This window comes from Dendrobates tinctorius, unplaced genomic scaffold, assembly GCF_039654945.1.
Source record: "Dendrobates tinctorius isolate UK_male_01 unplaced genomic scaffold, ASM3965494v1 ptg000246l, whole genome shotgun sequence".
Lineage (NCBI taxonomy): Eukaryota > Metazoa > Chordata > Amphibia > Anura > Dendrobatidae > Dendrobates > Dendrobates tinctorius.
In genome coordinates, this window is record NW_027361913.1 from 5,247,851 (window position 1) to 5,271,499 (window position 23,649).

At 42.1% G+C, this 23,649-nt stretch overlaps 1 protein-coding gene and 1 long non-coding RNA gene across 2 annotated transcripts in view; one reads left to right on the forward strand and one right to left on the reverse strand.

The window, feature by feature from the left end:
- The window catches only part of LOC141063221 (uncharacterized), a 72,253-nt gene extending 67,035 nt beyond the window's left edge, over window positions 1–5,218 (forward strand). The window contains exon 3 of the long non-coding RNA XR_012224845.1: window positions 4,237–5,218. This is a non-coding gene — a long non-coding RNA (uncharacterized lncRNA). The remainder of the gene's footprint in view (window positions 1–4,236) is intronic.
- The window catches only part of INKA2 (inka box actin regulator 2), a 65,435-nt gene that overhangs the window by 14,228 nt on the left and 27,558 nt on the right, over window positions 1–23,649 (reverse strand). The window lies entirely within an intron of this gene.

Consider the following 23,649-nt stretch of genomic DNA (forward strand, 5'->3'; position numbering starts at 1 on the left):
ATTTTGATCACTGTGATAGGATCTATCCCAGTGACCAAAATGAACCAATAGGAAAAATCTTCCTATTGTTGCCGGCTGCCAACCGGCAGATATCGGAGGGGTGCACTGCGCATGCACCCGCCATTATATTCCCGGAAGATGGCGGCGCTCATGAGGAGAAGCACGTGGGCCGGGGAGCACTGGGAGGTACCGGGGGGATCGGGGACCCTATTTCTCTCTCCTCTTATGTGCAATTACATCAGAGGAGAGAGAAATTAAATGGCACATCAGACCTTTTTTTTGCGGTCACCGTTATACTGTTAATAACGGCGATCGGAAAAGTCGGGGTCGGTAAAAGCGACCTGAATCATGTTCTCTGGGGTCTCGGACACCTCCGGCAGCTGAGACCCCGGAGAAAAGCCGACTCTGGGGGGGCGCTATAGACTTAAACCTCAGTGCCATTAATTAACGGCGCTGTGGTTTAAGATCCCTTAACTTCCTCTGTTAAAAGGCGTATCGGCGTTCGTTAAGGGGTTAAGTTACTTCACGGCAAGGAGATTCCACGTCTTGAATTAAGGAGAATTAAAGGGGGTTGTAGAGGACTGAGCAATTGATAGCAAAGATAAAGTGCAGTACTTGACAGTGACCACTAAGCGATGTTTACTGGACATAACGTAGCTCCAGCTGCTCCTGGAGCAGTTTTCAGCTGATCAGTTTGGTGGCGGGTTTCAGATTCTCACCGACCTCATATTGATGATCCATCCAATTGTTCAGTCGTGGACCAACCCTTTAATATTAAGAAAAGAAAATGTACAAAACTGTATTGAAAACTATAACCTGACCTCTGCATAGCATATCATGCGGGTAACTACACTTATATAACATAAAACAAACGAAAAAACCGAGGAAAATGTCCAATAATTAAAATTTCTTTATTTAATTATTTAACAAACAAATGTATACATTATATATATAATTAAAATAAATTAATAAGGGGAGGTCAATGCCAAAATGAAGGCACAGCCAGGGGACAGCTGTAAATACTTAGTAAAAATACACCCACAATAATGTCATACAAAATCTAGTGAAAACAAAAATATATAATTAATGTATAATATATAAATATATAAACATATATATCAAGTGCAAAACTACAGATGATAAGTGCAAGCAAGAAAAAACTGTGTAAAAAAATATATATTAAAAAATGTAATATAAAAATAAAACTAAAATAAATATACAATGAAAAAAATGAATTAATAATAAATAATAAATATATTACCACAAATAAAGTGCAATGTGTTGAAAAATAGTGAATAAAAAAGTGTACAAAAAATCCCTGTATAAATATATATATATATACACACATATTTAAGACCAAGTGCTGAAATAATTAATAATAAATAAAAAATAAAAAATAAATAAATAAACTAATAAGCTGCCGCACATAAAGTGCGATGTGCTGCGGTGATGCGGTGATGCGGTAAATCAGCGCTTATAGTAAAAATAAATAATAAAAGAAGTGAGCACAGTGTGGATACCTTTCTGCTGCTTCTGTCCCCAGGATGTGCCAGCCCCGACGCGCGTTTCGGCGTACCTTCGTCAGGTACGCCTGACGAAGGTACGCCGAAACGCGCGTCGGGGCTGGCACATCCTGGGGACAGAAGCAGCAGAAAGGTATCCACACTGTGCTCACTTCTTTTATTATTTATTTTTACTATAAGCGCTGATTTACCGCATCACCGCATCACCGCAGCACATCGCACTTTATGTGCGGCAGCTTATTAGTTTATTTATTTATTTTTTATTTTTTATTTATTATTAATTATTTCAGCACTTGGTCTTAAATATGTGTGTATATATATATATATATTTATACAGGGATTTTTTGTACACTTTTTTATTCACTATTTTTCAACACATTGCACTTTATTTGTGGTAATATATTTATTATTTATTATTAATTCATTTTTTTCATTGTATATTTATTTTAGTTTTATTTTTATATTACATTTTTTAATATATATTTTTTTACACAGTTTTTTCTTGCTTGCACTTATCATCTGTAGTTTTGCACTTGATATATATGTTTATATATTTATATATTATACATTAATTATATATTTTTGTTTTCACTAGATTTTGTATGACATTATTGTGGGTGTATTTTTACTAAGTATTTACAGCTGTCCCCTGGCTGTGCCTTCATTTTGGCATTGACCTCCCCTTATTAATTTATTTTAATTATATATATAATGTATACATTTGTTTGTTAAATAATTAAAGAAATTTTAATTATTGGACATTTTCCTCGTTTTTTTCGTTTGTTTTATTTGTCCGAGTTGTCTTTTTAATATTTTCCATGGGTGCATAACTATGATATTTAGGTGAATTTTATACTGCACTTTCCTTGAGTTATTTTATTTTACTTATATAACATGTGGGTAAAGTTATCTGTGATAATAGTACATATAATCACGCTTCCCTATGGCAGCTGTTTCTACTCTGTAGATATTTTGCAGGCGAGTACAAGGCGCTGCTTGTGTTTTGCAATAGTGCAATGATATCCTCTAACGGCTTTGTTAGCAGGCTGTCTAATGTATGGCATTACCGCAGTCTAATGCTCACACGTCGTCCTGTCTTTCTTCCATGCCCATTTCTGATTGGATATCAGGTTTCCCACGTCGGGTGGACGGATGCATGATGATCAATACACCATGACAGCTGCCTGTGGTTTACTACTGAAGCCTTTCCAGCAAAGTCTTCATGTTCAGGTCTTATACATTTCAGACGTCCTACCTCCTAATATTCTTCATTCACACGCAAACGATCACTCACTACCGAATGGATTAACCCTTTCACTTAAGTAGCAATGTGCTGAATGTGAAATGATGAGGGAACGGGAAGGTATCTACTGTGTATACCATTTACGTTACTATCTTACGGCTCTTTTAGTTTACCATGCTACATTGTGATCTTTTACATTTTTTTTTTCCACAAACGAAAAGTCATATTCTTTCCGTATATTACAGATATCACAGTGCCAACTTCTTTAGAGGCCATTTTTTGGGTCACACTCAGGGTCTTCACCCGTGGTATGCCTTATGATTGTGGCCTGCTTGCATTCTGCCCTCCACCATTACAGCCAGTGGATTATTATGTGTGTCTATGTTTTTAATGTTTTGTATTATTTCTGTGTTCAATACATTTTGACCTTTACGGTGTGCTCATCACTACTGTATTGTATTTTTTATTTGTAAACAAGATTTATTTGGATACATGATATAGCAGCCTGCTATATATTTTTGGCAGAGCACCATTTTTCTCTTTTTTGTGTGTCTAATGCCAACCTGAAGTGTCACAGTTCACAAAACACATAACCAGTAATAATGTTGTAACTAATTAAGTAAAAGTAGAGTATAGATTACAGGGGTTATCCACTACTAGGACAACCCTTTCTTAAACTAAATGTTCAACCCTGATCAAATAATAAAGCCTACACTCGCCTACCATGCCGGCGCCGTTCCAGTGGTGTCAGCACTCGCGGTTCCAGGGATGAGATGCGGTGGAATCCCATGTGATGCCCAGTGTCCAATCAGAGCCAACGTCACTGTCTCCGCCTTCAGACAAACTGAACATGAAGAGGAAGTCCGGGATCAGCTGCAGCCCTGGCTTCCTCTTCATGTTCAGTTCGTACGAAGGCGGAGACAGTGACGCCAGTGCTGATTGGGCGCCTGCGTCACATGTCACAACACTGCACCACAGCCCCAGGAACAGCAAGTGCCGATACCATGGGAATGGCGCCAGCACGGGAGGGGAGTATAGGCTTTATTATTTTATCAGTACCGAACATTTAGTTTAAGAAGCGGCTGTCCTGATAGTGGACAACCCCTAATCTATGCTCTACTTTTACTTCATCAGTTACAACATTACTACTACTACATTTAATTTAACATCATGACTGTGATGCGACACTATTGAGAGTTTCAGGTATAGACATGTTACACACAGACATCAGGCGTGTAACATTAGTAAATCTTTGGCCAAACTAGAGACTAAGTGGATCTGGACTCTTAATACAGTAGTTCCACTTGGTCTTAATGAGAACATATCTTTTGTCCCCTTTTTATAATAATTTTTATAATCTTTCACCTTTTACTGTTTCATTTTTTAACTGGTTTCATTTTATTATTATTATTTTATTATCATTATAATCTATTTTTTATTTATTAATATATATATTTTTTTATTTTTTAGCGTTATTTAATTAAATATTTTTTGGGCTGTGGCTCCATCTTGGCTGGGGACAAGAGCGAGTGTGGTCAATGGTTCTTCGAGTCAATTCCATGAATGAAATAAGGACTACTACTTCCAGCATGTCTATTATACATGTTATTTTCTCCCTCCCCCTTTTTTCCTTCTCTTTCCTTATCTCTTTCCCCTTCTCATTGTATATATTCATTTTTTGTTTGTATAATGCATTAAAACTATTATATACACACGTTTTTCTGTAATTATCATATTGTTTTGTCCCATACCCTTTTTCTTCTCCCCTTTTTCCCCCCTTTCTCTCCCCCCCCTTTTTTAAGGCCCGACGTTTTTCTATTTTTTTCACTGTTTTATTTATTATTTATTATTATTTTTTCATATACATTTTTTCACATATACTATTGTATTGTGTGTGCATATGTGTTTGCATGTGTGTACATGTGTGTTACTACGGTATATAGGGCTATGCATATGTATATGTTCAATACATTGGTGCACATATATGTATATATGCACATTGTTTGTGGACACACTTATGCACTGTTGTGTCACATTGATATTGTATTGTGTATGCATATATTTAATGTTACTTATTATTAGATGTGCTATATATATATATATATATATATATGTTTATATATATATATATATTTTTTTTTCTATATGTATATTTTCACTGTTGTTCACTTTGGTGTGCATCATTTTCTTATTCTTAGTTTGCATTATTTTCCTATTTTCACACTCCTACAACACATTATCACCATTTTGTGATTCCAATACTTATTTATGTATGTATTTTAGACACTATTTTCATTGTCACCGCTCTTTATTTCCAGCTCTTGTGTGCCTGATTGTGTGCGCATGCGCTGTCAGTGTCCTGGGAATCTGCGGTCACGCTGTATCTCCATGTGAGTGACGCTCTGGTCTCACAACCCGGAAGCGTTTTCTCACATGACGCAGCCTGCACGGGACTTCCGGTCACCATCTGGCAGCGCATGCGCCGCCATGCACTTTGCACACACACGCTGATTTTACAGCCCCTATTTATAACGCTCCGGTTTACAAATGCGTCACCCCCCTGACAAAGGACGCTGATCCGAAACCCGCGTTAGGGAGTGGCCTGCCTTATCTTATTCAGGTATACTATTTTACCCATTTTTGCTCAGCCTACTTATTTCAGGGGGGAGGACTTTCATCCATGGTTTTTTATATATATGACCTGCTGCCAATTTTAATTTATCCTGTGGTGACTATTTACCCACGGTGCAGTGTCATTGTTGTGTCTTATGTCCTTCCTTCCATGTATGGCTATGTAGCAGACAGTTTAGGATAGAGCCACCATATATATCCGTACATATACCCATATAATACATTTATCATTGATATATTTTTTTGATTTTGTTGTATATATTGTATATACAGAATATATACAGAATGTATATGTTCTAGTGTGTGGACACCCTTTTGTCATGCTTTTGCACTAATTGCCACATTTTGTATCAATAAAGGCATTTTTACTTCGCTCTTCCTGCCTCTATATTTTTTATATATATTTGTAGATATATTTATATTATTAATAATTATGCTATTATGGGTGAATATATTATTGTTGCAATCGTTATGTGATTTATAAATATACACATGGTCTGTACATTTTTTCATATATGATTCATATATTCATCTTATGGATTATTTTAGTCACTTATTTTGATTTGTATATTCACTCATGATTTATTTATTTTTTCACTTCTCCCACATGTTTCTATCCTAACCTTGGTGGTTTTTTAAGTATTTAATTTAAGAAGGGGATGTCCTAGCAGTGGACAACCCCATTAATGCTGGAACATAGCTGTAAGTGGGACTGGTGGTCAGAAGTAACATTCTTCGTAGGGAGCTACTACATGTATCGACCTCTCTGTTACAAAGGAACAAACCAATATTAGGGAATCCACATGGTAAATAGGAGGCCCAGTTATCTTATTAAAGATTTCGAATTGGGGCCCATAATGTACATTTACGCTTGTATGCGCTGAGTTTTGTCTGTTTTCAAGACTTATGGCATCTTTCCAAACATGCCTACATATCACAGAAGATAGTTGTCGGCCATTGAATGTTTGCAAGTGACGGCTTTGTCTGTCATGCATTACTAATCTCGCTTTTTGTTGGATATTCTGCGAGTGTTGACAATTATGGCCTTATGGCTTCTCCATACTTCTGTAAATTGATTTTATTTAGTAGGCATATCTCCTGAGAAAAAGGTGTATCTTTGAGTACGGAAAATGTTTTCTTTGGGGAACGTTTTCTTGCTTTCTCCTACCTACCAGGATCCAATCCCATTTTTTTTACATCAAATATTGAGGTTCTTATGGAGCAATGATATGAAGTTATGAATAGGTCCCTGGCACCCTGTGGTTAGGTGGGATCAATCCCAAAATTGCAGAGTTGAGTCATCTTTATCTTATATTCTCTGTTACACCACACATGCCTATTGTATACTGATGCTCCAAGATTTGCATAAAAACATAACATAGCAGTAATTCTTGAATTCACACATTTATACACAGATACATAATCTATTAGATAAAAGGTGTATATGTATTATTAATATAGAGGATTTGCTGCTTTATTAGGGTGTTTTTTAAATATTTTGATTTGGTAATATTGTATTAGTTTACATATGATATATACTGTATATAGCATAATCTCTATATATAAAACTGAATGTATGTACGTATGTGTGTACCACCAACCAATCACAAAGCATCTTTCATTTCACCAGAGCTGTTCAAAAGAAGCTGAGCTGTGATTGGTTGCTATGAGCAACAGTTTTCCTTGCAACCAATCAGTAAGCATCTCTCATTTCACCAGAGCTGGTAAAAAGTAGCTGAGTTGTGATTGGTTGCTATGAGCAAGTTTTCCCACTTGACAACACCTCAGCAGACACTGACATGGTGGGAGAAATCTAGCATCCCCAGGAACATAAGCTCCCAGCCATTGTCTGCCCCCCAGAAAGGAGCACGGAGCACATGACAGAAATGAATCCTCCCCTCCCGTGGATCAATGGTATGCAAGTTAGGGCAAATCCACTCAGCGTTTTGGTACTGACCCCAGGCCTTTCTTAAAGGAATCTCCAGTATGGAAGGCAGGGCAATTCCATCCAGTGCTTTGGTTCTGACCCCATGCCTCTCTTAAAGGGATCCTCGGTATGGAAGTCAGGGCACATGCCTTCAAATGCTCTGGTACTGACCCCAGGCTCTCTTAAAGGGATCTCCTGTATGGAAGTTAAGGGAAATCCCTCAGCGCTCTGATTCTGACCCCAGGGTTCTATTAAAGGGATCATTGATATGCAAGTCGGGGCAAATCCATCCAGCGCTCTGGTTCTGATCCCAGGCTTTCTTAAAGGGATCCCTGGTATGGAAGTTAGGGCAAATCCACTCAGTGCTCTGGTTCTGACCCAAGGCCGCTCTTAAAGGGATCCCCACTATGGAAGTGAGGGCAAATCCAATATGCACTTTGGTACTGACCCCAGTCTTCTCTTAAAGGGATCCCCGGTATGGAAGTCAGGGCAATTGCCTTCAAATGCTCTTCTACTGACCCCAGGCTCTCTTAAAGGGATCTCCGGTATGGAACTTAGGACCGTTCCACTCAGCGCTGTGGTTCTGACCCCAGGGTTCTATTAAAGCGATCATTGGTATGCAAGTCAGGGAAAATCCACTCAGCACTCTGGTTCTGACGCCAGGCCTCTCTTAAAGGGATCACCGGTATGGAAGTTAGGACCGTTCCACTCAGTGCTCTGGTCCTGACCCCAGGCTGACGGGATGATGTGGGATATTAGGGGTAGTAGTCCGGCGGCTGTGACGGGATGATGTGGGATATTAGTGGTAGTTGTCTGGTGGCTCTGGCTGACAGGATGATGTGGGATATTATGGGTAGTTGTCCGGCGGATGTGACAGGATGATGTGAGATATTAGTGGTAGTTGTCCAGTGGCTCTGGCTGATGGGATGATGTGGGATATTAGGGGTAGTAGTCCGGTGGCTTTAACGGGATGATGTGGGATATTAGTAGTCCAGTGGCTCTGGCTGATGGGACGATGTGGGATATTAGGGGTAGTAGTCCGGTATTATAGTGAATGTGGCTATGAGGAGTGGGTGGGGCTATACACTCAGATAGAGATATATAGATATATATATATCTATCTATCTCTAGCATTATAATTTGTTCTAGCTAACCATAGTTAGTTACTATGCCCGGGCAACGCCGGGCTCTTCAGCTAGTATAACATAAAAAGCAAAATATGATTTTTTTCTGTTTCTTGACTATTTTCTTTGCAGTCACAGATTTTAAGTGGTCCTTCAACGTACTAGACAGAAAATAAAAGATACTTAAGGGCCCGTTACACAGCGATATCGCTAGCAATATCGCTGTAACGTCACTGATTTTGTGACGCAGCAGCGATATTGCTAGCGATATCGCTACATGTGATACTTACCTCCGACCGGCTCCCCCACTGGTTATCGCTGATCGCGCGAGAACGTCCTGGACCATTTCTCGTCGGGCGCTTCCTGCTGTGACGACGAGCGACGCGTGGACGCGGGCGGGAGGACGTCAGGATCGCCGCGTCTGACAGGTAAGTAGCGACCCCCGACCGCTGCGATGTCGCTGGTGAGATCTGCCTGTGATGCACCAGTGATCCATATCGTTGTCGGGATCGCTGGTGCATCGCTAAGTGTAACAGCACCCTTACATACCAAATAAGACATTATTCCCTGGGAAGATAATCTGATCTGCAAGCGTTGATCTGTGAATCTGCGTTGACGTTGAGAGATATGTACAGACCAGCTTATCTCCCTTGGGAGCAATTTGGTAGACTTTTGGAGTGCATTTTAATGAGAGAGTGAGAGAAGAAGGAACAGGAGAAAGTGTCTTGTTGGACTGTTCTATAAATCCAGCTGGGAGTCTATATAACATACAGACAAAAAATCATAGCTAAATTGAGGGGGCAATCATCATATCCAATGCACCAGAAAGTGGTGTAATGGGTAACAAAAAGGTGACAATGACGGCCACCGGTTCGTTCTAATCTTGTTGCGGTGTGACTAAATATTTTATAAGGGTCATTTTAAAATTATCATGGATCTACTGCACAAATGGCTTTCTAAGACTATGTACAGTATGTAATATGCTACAAGTTGCATCACGCATGTCTTTCATCCATTACAAATTACAGTTATGCTTGCCCTGTTAGAAAGTTAATTCTTGCCATTTGCAATGTACGACTTTTTTAAATCCTTGAATTTTACACATATAGTATATCATCAAAGGAGAAGGGACTAATACAAGGTTTTAATAAGGTAGGATGAGTGCTAAGGGTTTCTAGGACTTAGATATCGATGGCCTATCGTTAAGAGAAACCACCAATGTTTTATTGGTGGAGATCTGGACCCATCCGATCAGAAGAATGAGGTTGCCTTCAAGCTCTAAAGAATGTCCCATTCACTAATTTTTTACAAATCGCATTAAGCCTCAGTAACTGCCATGGCTGTCCATAATGACAAGCTGTTGTGTATGGCTAAAGAATAAAGAGCATGAGCATCACAACCACTTTATACTGGTGTTCTTTGGGATTCCAGAGGTTAGACCTCCACAACCAAACATAAAAAGCCTATGTGTCACGATATGTAACGACCCAACGGGGGGGTCGGTTGGGAGACGGCAAGACACACACACAAAGGGATGGAAAAGGGAAGAGGAAGGCCCTACTGACTACTGGGGGGTCAAACCAGAGCCTTGTTCTGCATGTGAAGCATGCACCACAGCACACTCACAGGCTCTGTCAGATTCCCCTCAGCTGCTGCCATGTCAGCTCCGTGTGGGGAAGGTGACTTGACAGACAGACGTGACTAGTAGTAGGAGGGGACGGTTTGTGCACTAGAGACGGAGGCCACAAGGACAGTTTTCCGTCCAGGTTGAAAAAATGTTTTGTTGTTTGTTTGACCTTTTCCTCCTGATCTAGCGGTGATGCGGGGAAGGGAGTACTACTGTTAAAGGGAGGGGGAGTACTTGTTTCAAAAATGCTGTGCGGAAAATATTGTGTAAAAAAAAAACAATGTTAACGTGTTTGGAAAAAAAAGAAAAAGAAAAAAAAAGAGAGAGAAAAAGGGGTTACTCTGGTTGAGTAACTCCTATGGTTATTAAAGTAAAAATAATAGTATGTTAAGAGTTGATTTAGTGAATAGTGTGTATAACAAAAAAAGTGTATGTAACAGGTTCCAGGTACGAGGTAGATGTAACTAAGACGCCGACCATGACTCTTTTAAGTGAAGGACAAAGAGACGAAGGATGTTGAACCAGACAGTGATCCGTCAGTCAGGTCCCCGACATCATGGACACCCCAAAAGGATGGGCGGGCGCCAACGGTGACCTGGTAGGCAAAAGGCCTTGGTCATGGCGTTCCGGACAGTAGAGGGTAGTAGAAGGGGAGAGCAGTGGGAGGTACACGCCGTAGAGTAGTCCGGGTGGACCTCGCCAACCTGAAAGAAGTTGTCACGTGGCGTGCATGCCAGCAGGTAGCAGTAGGCTGCTCGGAGCATGGTGCGCCCGGTTCGGTTCGGCCCCCGTTGGTGGCGGGTTTGGCCCAACGACCGGTCCGACCACAGACTGTGGACAAGCTTTAGAACGACGTAGGTAGGGAGTACGGTTGCTGGAACGACAATGGACAAAAGGAGGGGAGTGTGGGGAAGGTGACTTGACGGACAGACGTGACTGGTAGTAGGAGGGGATGGTTTGTGCACTAGAGACGGAGATTGACAGGATAGAAGAGTGACAACTGGGAAAGGTGGATAGGAGAGTGCAGTACCTAGAAAGGACAACAAGATGGCAGAGGGGAGTAGTTCAGGACTCAACAGCAGCTTAGGGCTTGAGAAACGCTTAGCCATGGGGGGCGGGGAGATAGGAACCCAGGAGGGGAATTCCCGGTGAGAGAGGGGATAAATAGAACTGGTTAGGGTTCCAGGCAGCCTAGTCCCGGGAGGAGCTCGGTGAAAGACGGTGGAGAGAGAAGAGCTCGACCAGACAATAAAGAGACATTCGGGGGGGCCCTGACCCGATGGACCGCAGGACAGATGAGGCCCCGGGGGTACCGATTGGACGATGACCTCGGGCAAGTGAAGCGCTGGCGGTAGATTCGTCTAGGACAGCCCCAGCGAAAGATCGGCAAGGGACGTTACTTAAGGGGGTTTTACACTAAGCGATATCGCTAGCAATATCGCTAAAACGTCACTGGTTTTGTGACGTTATAGCGATATTGCTAGCGATATCGCTATGTGTGATACTTACCAGCGACCGGCTCCCCCGCTGTCCATCGCTGATCGCGCGAGAATGTCCGGCTCCATTTCTCGTCGGGCGCTTCCTGCTGAGACTTCCTGCTGTGACGACGAGCGACGCGTGGAGGCGGGCGGGAGGACGCAGGATCGCTGTGTGTGAATGGTAAGTATCGTGCGCTGCGTCGCTGCTGCATCGCTGTGAGATCTTTCTGTTTGAAAGCTCACTAGCGATCATTTAGCGATGCACCAGCGATCCTGACCGGGTCGGATCGCTGGTTGGATCGCTGGTGCATCGCTAAATGTAAAAGGGCCTTTAGACTGGAGCAAAGGTGCAGGTACCCGGGCCTGGAGACAGAGAACTGTAAAGTGGCTGCGGTGTGGTTGTGGTCATCAGGAGGACGATGAATAAATCCGGAACTGTTACAACGGAAATCTGTCTCCGCCTCATCCTTACATCGCCTGGTGTCTGTGTCATCCGGACAGGGTAAGCAGTGGACCACCCCCCCAATCCAGCCCCCCTACCACATTTGCATTCATGAGCTCCACAAATCACTTCATAGATGAAGTCTTTTTCCAACAGCTTAACTTTTTTAGGCAGCAGCGTTTTCATCACATAGGTAGCACAAATCAAACACAGAGACATCTTCTTATCTGCATTTTTCACACAGGCGGCTCAAGTTAAACACAGAGCTGTCATCTGGACTGACTCTATCTTCTGCATCAGCTTCCCTTTCCCGACAAGCTTAACTATATCCCTGGACAATCGATGTCCCACCTGTTTCCTTGGACAATCCATGTCCCATCTGTTTCCTTGGACAATCCATGTCCCTCTTCTGGACAATCTCTTTCCCACTCTTGCTCCAGGCCCACCAGCTTCCTGCCATCTCCCTGGTCCGACTGCGAGTTATAGGGTAACAGGCTCACCAACTCAGCTGCCTCCTAATCCCAGCTGCTAGCTTCGGATCCTTCCTTGGAACAGTTCTGTATAAGCTGGTGACCACCTGGACGATTCTCATCCCGGGGCCCCTTACTGAAAAAGCTTTATCTCCACGGCCTGTAATACTCTGCTCACACGTCCTGCCCTTGGGCAAGGTGCCCGGGCGTCTATATCTCTAATCGAGACGTGCCTTTACTATACCTCCCTGCTCTGTGCTGCTCTGCTGTGTGACTCCTCCCATCTGCTTAACCTCTATGCTGCCTGTATCTAACTAACACTCTTATCTATCCTATTCTCTCTCTCTAATGTGCCCTCTCTATTCTAATCCCCTTATGGTCCTGCACTTCTTCCTAATTTATCCCTAAGCCTATGCGCAACACAGGACAAACATAAATAAAACATCAGGGTGCCACATGTGACAGATGAACAGCTTTAAGGAGAGAGAAGGTACAAAAAAGCTACATTTAAATCATGGTGGAACCAGAGCTGCCACGAATCTAAAAATAGATTGTGACACTATGTTAAATGGGTTGGCCAGAACTTTTACGTTGATGACCTATCCTTATATGTTATCAATATCTAATTGATGGGGGTGCAACAGCCAGCACATCCACTGATCAGCTGTTTCAAGTCTCAGTTGTGGATCTGTCCCCCTACTCAAATCAATGAGGCAAGATGGCAATGGAGTCAGGAATGGAGGTTTATAATTTTCAGTGGTAAGGCTTGCTTAGTTTTGAATTGTGAGCAGTGATAGCTGGAGGTGGGCAACACAATGAATAGACCTTCATCTGGAATATCAAACCAGTATTAATACTGGAATTATGGTGTGGGGTGGCATAATCCAAGGTGGCTGGACTCTTCTAATCTTAATTCCAGTTACACTAAGAGCTCGGCATTACATGGACTTGGTGTTAGAACCATTGATATGGTCATTTCTCCAAACAGTCTCATGAGCGAATTGTCAACACAACAAGGTCAGGCCGCATGTTGTCTGTACTACTATAAGCAACCTGCATGGCCTAAATGTGTTACCATGACTTGCAGCATCTCCAGACATGTTGAGCACATCTGGAAACCATTGGTCGATAATTGCAAAGGAAGCTGCAAACAGCGGATCTAGATGATTTGTGTGATCAAGTGCATTCAGCGTGGTGACTTACTGTTACAAAGGAACAAACCAACATTATGTATCAAACCAACATTATGTAACATTAATATTAACATTATTATCCCACATAGTAAATAGGAGGCCCAGTCATCTTATTAAAGATTTTGAATTGGGGCCCATAAGTTACAATTACGCTTGTTTGTGCTGAGTTTTGTCTGTTTTCAAGACCTACGGCATTTTGACAAACATGCCTAACTCATAAAATGCATAGTTGTAGTTTCTCCAGAACTTTAGGCTTAGGTCATAATTATACATCATAAAGACATAGACCTTGATTCATCAAGACGGGCCATTTTCTTGCCAGTCTTGATGAGGGGGCGTGGTGGAGTCAGGAGCTCCTGACTTAAAAAGAGGTGCTTGCTTCTTTATAAATCAGGAGCATCTAAAGAATGACATGTACATCAAAGCGCCACGCCAGAAATCTTACCCTAGTCCTTGACTGGAGTAAGCTTTCTGGTGTAGGAAACATCAGCACTCAGCATAAATTACAGCAGCTGTGGCATCACACCCCTGCTGCACCTCCATCACTGGTGTGAAAATGGCAAATTTGCAACGTTTTGCCGGTCTTTTTGTTAAATTTTAAAATATCTGATCCTCTGTTCTGAAGATAAGCTGCTGCCAGAGATGTTTATGAAGGGATCATGGAAGACAGTTGTCTGCCATTAAATGTTTGCAAGTGACGGCTTAGTCTGTCATGCATTACTGATCTCCCTTTTTGTTGGATACTCTGAGTGTGTTGACAAGTATGGTCTTATCTCTTCTCTATACTTTGGTAAATTGATTTTATCTGCTAGGCATGTCTCAGATAACCACTAATATATTCCTTGGAATGCTATCAATGAAGTTAAGTGCGGGGATTTCTGCAGGTTCATACTCAATACTGAATACATTATAAATTGAGATGTTTTTAAAATAGTATTACCTTTTTTTATTATTTGCATATCATTATCATTAACATGTCTATTGAGTCTGTGATTGCCATAACTCCATGACTTTTCCTTCTTGGTAATGCAATTTCAATGTTGAGGATTGTTTATGAAAGCATTTTAACTTCCTATTTTGATAGCGTAAGGGGTTGAGAAATAATGTCTTTCATGCTCCCCTTCCCTCTGATTGTCTTCCGGTTCTTGATGTTCACAAATATGTTTTAGGATAATTGCCTGCGGTACTGCTACATATATAACTATGTATTATCGCTCATTGTTTATGGTATTGCCACCTGTATGTGTTACCATTTTATAGAAAACTGTAATATATTGCTTTGTATTCCTGTATTGAAGTATTGCATATATTATATGCCTTTTTACACAGTTAGGGAAAGTTAGTGCATCCTTTCTTGGGACATTAGAGGAGGGCACTCTTAGTACATAGTTTCCCCCATAGACTGGTGGTGGCTTCACCAGGGTCCACCAAACGTAGTGACTGATGAATTTGTGTCTGGGGCGAAACAGGCGGAAGGAAATGTCATTATAGCGAGGAAGGAATTGGGAAGCAGTCTAGTGCGGTCCGGTCCGGGCGTTTACTGCACAGAAGTGACAGCAAGCAAAGGAAAGAAGAGTTAGCAAGCAAATGTTATAATGTACCAACTGTGGATGTAAAGTGCAAAATCCTAAGTAAAGAAAGTGTTAAAGTTGTCTCGGACTGTGTCTCCATTGATGGGGGTCACCTAGAAGAGGGACCGTTATGGCCTGGGAAGTGCCCGGGTGAAGCTGGACCTGGAGATACAGGTATGCTGAGGAGAAAAGTATTGTTTCATGTAGGGGAAGGACTAAACACAGCTGCTACAGAAATACAGGTCACGACTACAATCCTGTTCCTCCCTTACAATAGCAAACCACTTCCTCCCATGGGAGCACAAGGAGACCTAAGGGGCTTGTGCCTCACTCAATTATTTGCTAATCTCTAATTGATTGTTGTTGGGTGATGAAAGTAGCACAGCCCATCTTACTTCTAGGCTGCTAGTAATGCAATTAAAGAGACATGGGTATTCTAGCCACATTCCTCAATGAGGTGCTAAATTAACTTGTGAAGTCTTAAGATGACTTGAAGGTCAAACAGATCATTATCCTCTTTTATCAATGCAATGTTCTTAATGGCCCTTTACACATAGTGATATCGCTAGCAATATCGTAAAGCGTCACCAATTTTGTGACGCAGCAGCGATATCGCTAGCGATCTCGCTACATGTGATACTCACCTCCGACCGGCCCCCCCGCTGGATATCGCTGATCGCACGAGATTGGCCCGGTCCATTTCTCGTCATCGGCTTCCTGCTGATGCCGACGAGCGAGCCATGGACGCGGGCGGAAGAAGACATCATCGCTGCGCCTGAGGGTAAGTATCGACCGCCGACCGCTGCTGCATTGCTAGTGAGATCTGCTAAATGTAACAGGGCCTATATTCAAAGGCTCATCAGCATGTAAACAAGGACACCTTGGCTGCATTTACCTATGGACTGTTTAATCTCTGCATATATAGCCTGCCATACACGAGATGGCTGTTGGTCAAACGATGCATTGGCCAACATTTCGATGAGCAGACTCTTGGCCGAGGTTCATCTCCTGGAGAACAAAAGGATAGCCAGTCTGAAATCGGCATACTGGACCAATATCTCCTCTGCCAATAAATTGTCCATATAAATTAGAGTGTCGGCCGAACCCATCGATATAGGCAAGTTCAGCCATTAGTGTAATAAGCATAGGGGGAGACTTTAAACTGACATGACGATCTCTGTCTTCACTGAACTGCTCCTTCATGTGGCTAACACAGAACTACATGACTATTGGTAACACTCACTCATTGTGATGATGGACATTAGTCCATGGAGGAAATAGTATATCAAATCCATGTATAGATTAATCTATTTTCTCTGTCCAAGTGACAGTAATGCTGACAGTCATTATCCTGTGTCCCCACAAAACCAGACAGATTAACCCATTGCTGGCTATACCATTCCAATATTAACGTATTGGTAAGATGAGGGTATAAGAAATATAACATAGTAATGTGAATGTACAGAAACATCAAACATTGATTTTCTATGATAATTGGTAGGATAAAAGGTTTAGCTCTGACATGTAATCTGTTTATGCACAGTCTTAGAACGGTTTGGGTGACAAATGCACACACTCACAAAGTAGCATCTAAGGTTAGTGAAAGGTGGGAGTAGGCGCTCACATGGTGGTGTAGTGTGAAGGCATAACACCTGTAGATTCATGTAACTGCTGCTGAGGCCCCATAGCTGGAACAGGAAATCTTTCATTTCATGTTGAATGGTCTGTGCTGTGATCCAAGGTGGAGCCTTTTGTGTTCCAACGCGTTTTGGCACCGGACTGGCACCTTTCTCAAGTTAAAAAAAATACAAAAAATTTAAAACCTGCTGTTAAAGCATTATGCACATTTCTTTTTTTCTTCAGAAAACAGTCGGTTTGGCACTGAACCGCGTTGGAAAAATAAGGAACCATTTTCGAACAGAAAATGCTTCTTATTTACCGCACCTGTTATATTGTCCTCCTTTACTATACACAGTTAGGAAATGCATTGTCATTTTAGTGTCAGAAATCTTTACTACCTAGAGAAAATCTCGAATATGGAAAACCTGCTATATGTTGTGTATACTGTAAATTGGACACACGCTTTCCTCACCCTGTATGTATATGCATTGGATGCACATTGTCCTCAGCCTGTATGTATATGCATTGGATGCACATTGTCCTCAGCCTGTATGTATATGCATTGAATGCACATTGTCCTCAGCCTGTATGTATATGCATTGGATGCACATTGTCCTCAGCCTGTATGTATATGCATTGGATGCACATTGTCCTCAGCCTGTATGTATATGCATTGAATGCACATTGTCCTCAGCCTGTATGTATATGCATTGGACACACACTTTCCTCATCCTGTGGGTATGACATCCAATTCACCATGATACATGGACATTCAATTCCCTTTTGTTCTGCTGATCATACACAACACTGCGTTTTAATAAAATTCATACTGAGTTGTCACAGTGTCGCAACGCTTTACAATATGCTCTATCAAGCTATGTGAACATCATAAAGTATGGACTATGGGGAGGAGCCGCTACAGGTAACCCAAAAATATAGTTTAGTCAAATCTGATGTTTCACATTCAAAATCAAATCTGTACATACTAGATATAGATTACTTAATTGCCCAATTTCTCAAAGGGTTTGTCCACCGCTGAAGACATTTTTATTTTTCTACATAAATGCATGTGTTTTTGTCTAAAAATTATTTTTGGAATTAGGTTTTATTAAAAAAAAAAATTGCAGTGTTTGCCTTCGAAAGCCATCTATTGCAGACTGCATAATGGGTTAATCAAACCTTTGATTTATCCACATTTTTCTGAGCGCCTCTCTTTATAACCACAAACCACATCAAGGTTAAATGTGCAGAGAAACAAAGTCCCAAAAACAAATCCAAATGGTGCGAAATTTTTTATGAAATCAAATTGCAAAAATGAATTTTAGCCTCAAACACAATTTGAAAGGGTGCATCAAATGGGGCATCAAAGGGCGCATCAAATGACAACTTGGACCACGGTAGAGACTATAACATTGAGGAAAATACTCATTATCTTTTTACCTTTGCTATAAAAAAAGATATTCACAGCTTTCAAATGAGAAAACCCAAGCATAGAACAGGTTAACTAGGTTTGACAGGCTGTGATGAGCTGGACTTCAATGGCAGCAAGCCAGCTCTAATACCCGCTCATCAAAAGCTCAGCGGGTGCTGCCACTTCATTAGCCCATCGCCTCCCTCCTGTCAAGGGGCTAAGTAGGGAGCTGAGATCTGATTGGCGCAGTTAGGAACCTGTAACCATATGTCAACTGGTCGCGACACAGGAACCGCTGCTAGTAATGATGCATTAACTAGGAAGTCTTCGCTGAAATAAATACTAACCCTATGCCCCACTACCCAGCGGGCTCTCTGCATTATGTACTGCTAAGAATGGCAGAGGCTATTTGTAAAGAATCCAGATAAATCAGCCCTCTAGGTAGCAGGACTTAGCGCTTTCACTATTTTATTATGGTAAATTATAAATTAGCAACCACCATACATGGATTTGCAGCAATATATCTAATGAGTGCACACATTATATTGGTCTGAGGGTTATATTCTTACATTATTAAAGGTGTGTCTACTACTATTAAAGGGAATCTGCCACCGGGTTTTTGCTACCCCATCTAAGAGCAGAATAAAGTATGCACAGAGATCCTTATTTCAATGATGTGTCACTTACTGGGCTGCTTGCTGTCATTTTGATAAAATCTGTGTTTTCTCTCTTGCAGGTCTACAAGTTATCTCAATGCTGAGCTCTGTATAGCCCCGTCCACACCACTGATTGGCAGGTTTCTGCCCATGTACAGTGTACACAGCTACCTATCAGTGGTGGGGGCGGGATTATACAGAGCTCATGAATATAGTTGACTACCTAGCACAGGTTTACTAGTCCTCTAGTGATCTGCTGACAAAACAGTCATTTTATTAAAACTACGCTAAGCAGCCCAGTAAGACACAGATCATTGGAATCAGGGTCTCTGTCTATACATTATGCTACTCTCAGATTAGCTGGAAAAAACTTGGGGTCAGATTCCCTTTAAACATTTTAAAAACAGATCCACTGCAGTGTTGAAATGATAAAGGTTGCCCACTGGATCCTCATTGCTTCTCTGTACTGTGCTGCTGTCAGCTATCCCTCAGTGGTCTTCTGGCTTCCACTTATGGGGGGGGTGCTTTGTGATCACTGCAGCAATTTAGGAATACTTAGGCCCATATTTAAAACTTTTAATAGCAGCGGACAATCCTTTTAAAGGGAAATTGTCATGTAAAATAACACTATTAACCTTCGGATATGGGATTAATCTGCAGTTTAACAGTGTCCTGACACTGTGTGGCTATCCACTGAGAGTGCGGCTGCCAGGAATAAATTAACTTTATTCCCCTCTGGCAGTGTTCGGCTTCTAGTCATGGGGATGGCGCCGGCATGGTTTCTATGTGTATAGAGAATGGTGGCTGCGATCAGTCAATGCCTGGGGGGTGGTTACAGCCATCACTCTCTATACACAGAGCGGTGATTGAATTCGTACCGGAGCCACCTTCGTGACTTGAATCCAAAAGCTGCCGGAAGGGAAAAAAGTTCATTTCTCCTGGCAGCGGGGCTGCCCATGCAGGTGCCGCATGGCGAATTCCTTGTCAGAGACTACTCTAGTTTAGTCATCAGTTAAAGGCTTATTCACACAATTTTTTACAAAGCAGATAACTAACTGTTAATATAAAGCCGAGAGGTCCGGCGCCTGTACATTGCAGTATTCTGCTGTACCCTCAACAGGGCAGAGAAGTGCGCCTGCACCGGAGCCACGAAAGGAAGGAAAGAAGAGGACGGCATCGTATGAAGATGGGAGGAGCCGGACTGCACCACCCATCGGACCAAGACCAGACCGCCCCTGGGTGAGTATAATCTAACTCCTTTTTCTTCTCTTTCAGGTTACATCAGGGGTTTATCTACAGCATTACAGAATGCTGTAGATAAGCTCCTGATGTCGGTGACGGCAGCTGATAGTCGAAAAAAGGGGTGACAGATTCCCTTTAAGTGTGGAATTCATTCTTGTTCTGGGTACTGTATAACCCTGTACACAACTCTGCCAGACCGATGTTATCATCTGCTCTATACACCACTAAAGACTCCTTTGTGTTATTGCATTATTGCTGTGTTAACTGGTTTCATGCACAGATCAATTGCCCTGCACTCCGTTCTTCTGTAACTTCATAATGGAGCGTGTAAAAACTACGCAGTGCAGACCTTAGATACAAATGTCAAACTGAAAATGCCTCTCCATTGATGCATATGGCACACGATTACTTTTGCCATAAGCATCAACAGAACAGCACTTTTTCACATCACTGCAGGCAGCAAAACAGCCAAGCCCTGCTTGGGTATCAGGTCTGCACTGCATAGATTACAAGCTTCGTTGTGAAGGCTGAGGAAAGTGCAGGACAGTTTGAGTTTTGTTCCGCTTGATATCAACTAACAAAAGCAAAGATGCAAAAACATACAGAAAGGTATACTGAAGAAGATGGCAGCAACTAAAAATCGGCCAGACAGAGTTATGTACAGGATTATAGAGTGCACAAATGAGAGCGTATTCTAAAGGAAGACTACACTCTGGAGGCAGAGCGTCGCTATTCTGTACGAAAGTTGACTGGGTTAGACTGCACTGTGCTTTTTTCGACCAGGATCAGTGGAACTACACCACCATAAATCCAATGGCATCTGGAGGGTAAAGAGAGCTTTTAGGACACGTGCAAAATGGGGCAAGGCGTTATATTGGCACAACAAAATAAATATATGTGTATTATTATAAGACCACATTGTGATTTTGAGAATAACCCTTCTAAATATTTGTATGTCCATGAGTCTGTGTTGTTTCTGAACTGCAATACCACAAAGCCATTCATAAAGGGCATGTCACACTAAGAGATATCGCTAGCAATATCGCTATAACTAGTGACGTTATAGCGATATTGCTAGCGATATCTCTGTGTCTGATACTTACCAGCGACCGGCTCCCCCGCTGGTTATCGCTGATCGCGCGAGAACGTTCAGGACTGTTTCTCGTCGTCAGCTTCCTGCGGCGCTTCCTGCTGTGAGGACGAGCGACGCGTGGAGCCGGGCGGGAGGACGCAGGATCGCCTGGTGTGACAGGTAAGTAGCGATCCCCGTCCCCAGCGATGTCGCTAGTGAGATCTGCCTATGTGGCAGCTCACTAGCGACCACTTAGCGATGTACCAGCGATCCTGACCGCGTCATATCGCTGGTCGGGATCGCTGGTACATCGCTAAGAGTGACAGTACCTTAAGACACAGTGTTATCTAAATCTTGATTTGACCTCAAAAACTCATCTTAGGCCTTTTTCACACTTCAGTTTTTTGTGTCAGCTAAAATCCGCCAAAAAAGGCGGACAAGCGGATCCGTTCCTAACTGATGTGAACGGATGCCACAGGACCCGTTTTTTGACGGATCCGCAGAATGAGGAAATTTAAAGGAACCGCTGGCCGGGAAGGAGAGAGAGAGAGAGAGAAGAGAGAGAAGAGAGAGAGAATTTGTTTCCTCCGCCAGAAAGGATTTCAGGGTTAATTTTCTCCCTGACTTCCTTTCTCCGGGCATGCGCACTGGAAAATGCGGATCCAACCACAAAAAAAACATTGCATGGTCCATCCAGGCATGCCGGCAGATGAAAAAAATTTGGCGGATCCTCACAAAAACGGATCCAACGGATGACCATCAGTCAAGATCCGCCAGTAATGCAACTCAATGGGGAAAAAAACAGATCCGCAAAAAAAAATACCGCATTCTACTATGGTTTTCAATCACATGAGGGAGAGCAAGTATTTCAAAATTGATATTTTGTACAAAGCTATACGCCCCAGGCCATGGAACTGTCTAATGTGTGAAGCATGATCTTTATGGTCATCAGATCTGGAACAAATGGCGAGTATGGCTGGCATTCCATTCTATCAACCCAGCTGCAGGCCAGATGTACTCAAAATATCTGACATGGGTAATTCATTCTCGTTACTTTGTGAAGAAGGCCTAATAGCTGCCAAAATCAGAATATATTAATATTGGATGCAAGCCTGGCACTTTATGCTGAACCAAATATTAAAGGTGCTGACCCAAAAGGACAAGTGATAATTGTTTGGTCACTCGGTGTCCCATCATTGGTCCTTCTACCAGTTATGATCCTGTGCGTCCTGTGTTCCCAGTCTGAATGGAGAGGTAGCCCAGTTTGTGTGGCGCTGCTCCATTCATTGCCAATGGGTCTGACAGAGATAGTTGAGTACTGGGCTGTCTTCCTCAGTCTCATATGGATATGTTCATCCATAACCTTTATTTAATTGTGTCCTACAATTTGTCACAACGGCAATTCAACACAATCTCAAGCCATCTAGTAAAAAAACATATTTTAAATGTATACAGTACTTTTAATAATATGGTAGCCTGCTCCGACAACCAAAGTCACCCATCAGACTCATCCACCCAGTAATAAAGAAAAATTGTTAAATGTAGATTTTTTTTTAACAAAAGAGCCTATGGGTGACAGATGGCTGACTGATAGCATCTATTGGATAGATATTCCTTTTCATGCTTTGATGCAATGTGGGTTCTTTTTGCTAAATCCAACGTTAAAGGGAATCTGTCTCCTAGGTTTTGCTATGTAATATGAAAACAGCATAATGTAGAGGCATAGGCCCTGATTACAGTGATCTGTCACTTACTGGGCTGCTTGCTGCAATCTTTATAAAATTACTGTTTTATCTGCTGCAGATTTGCAAGTTTTCTGAATGCTGAGCTCTGTATAACCCCACCCCATCACTGATTGGCAGCGCTGTGCGCACTGTGCATAGCCAGAAAGCTACCAATCAGTGGAAGGGGTGCCTAGTTGGACTAATTGGCAGCAGTTTTAATAATCCTTTAGTGATAATCTCTTACTTCTAAAACAGTGATTTTAACCAAACATTATTTGCCCCTACATTATGTTCCTCCCAGATAAAGCATGTACTTGAGGCATCTGAGGGCCCTAGTAGGCCAACAATATACTGACTTCAGTCATTCAGACCTACAGGTGTCCAGGATTAGAAGAGATGAAGCCGATGTCCGATCTTTTGTTGAACTGCTGGAGACTGGTTGGTTGAACCCCTTCAACAAAGAGCATAATGGTGAACTTATCAGTTTATCAACAGCGACTGCAGCACCACCAGATGTAGCCAAAGACCTTCTAGGGGCATACAGTATAGGAGAGGATGCATATCACACATTCAAGGATGAGCGTTTGGGTGCCGATACGCCAACTACACTGTTTCAAGACAAGATGACGAAGAACAATCTTAAAACGTTCTCTAACATCAGAATGAAGACACACAGACAAGGCCTTGGCAAGGAG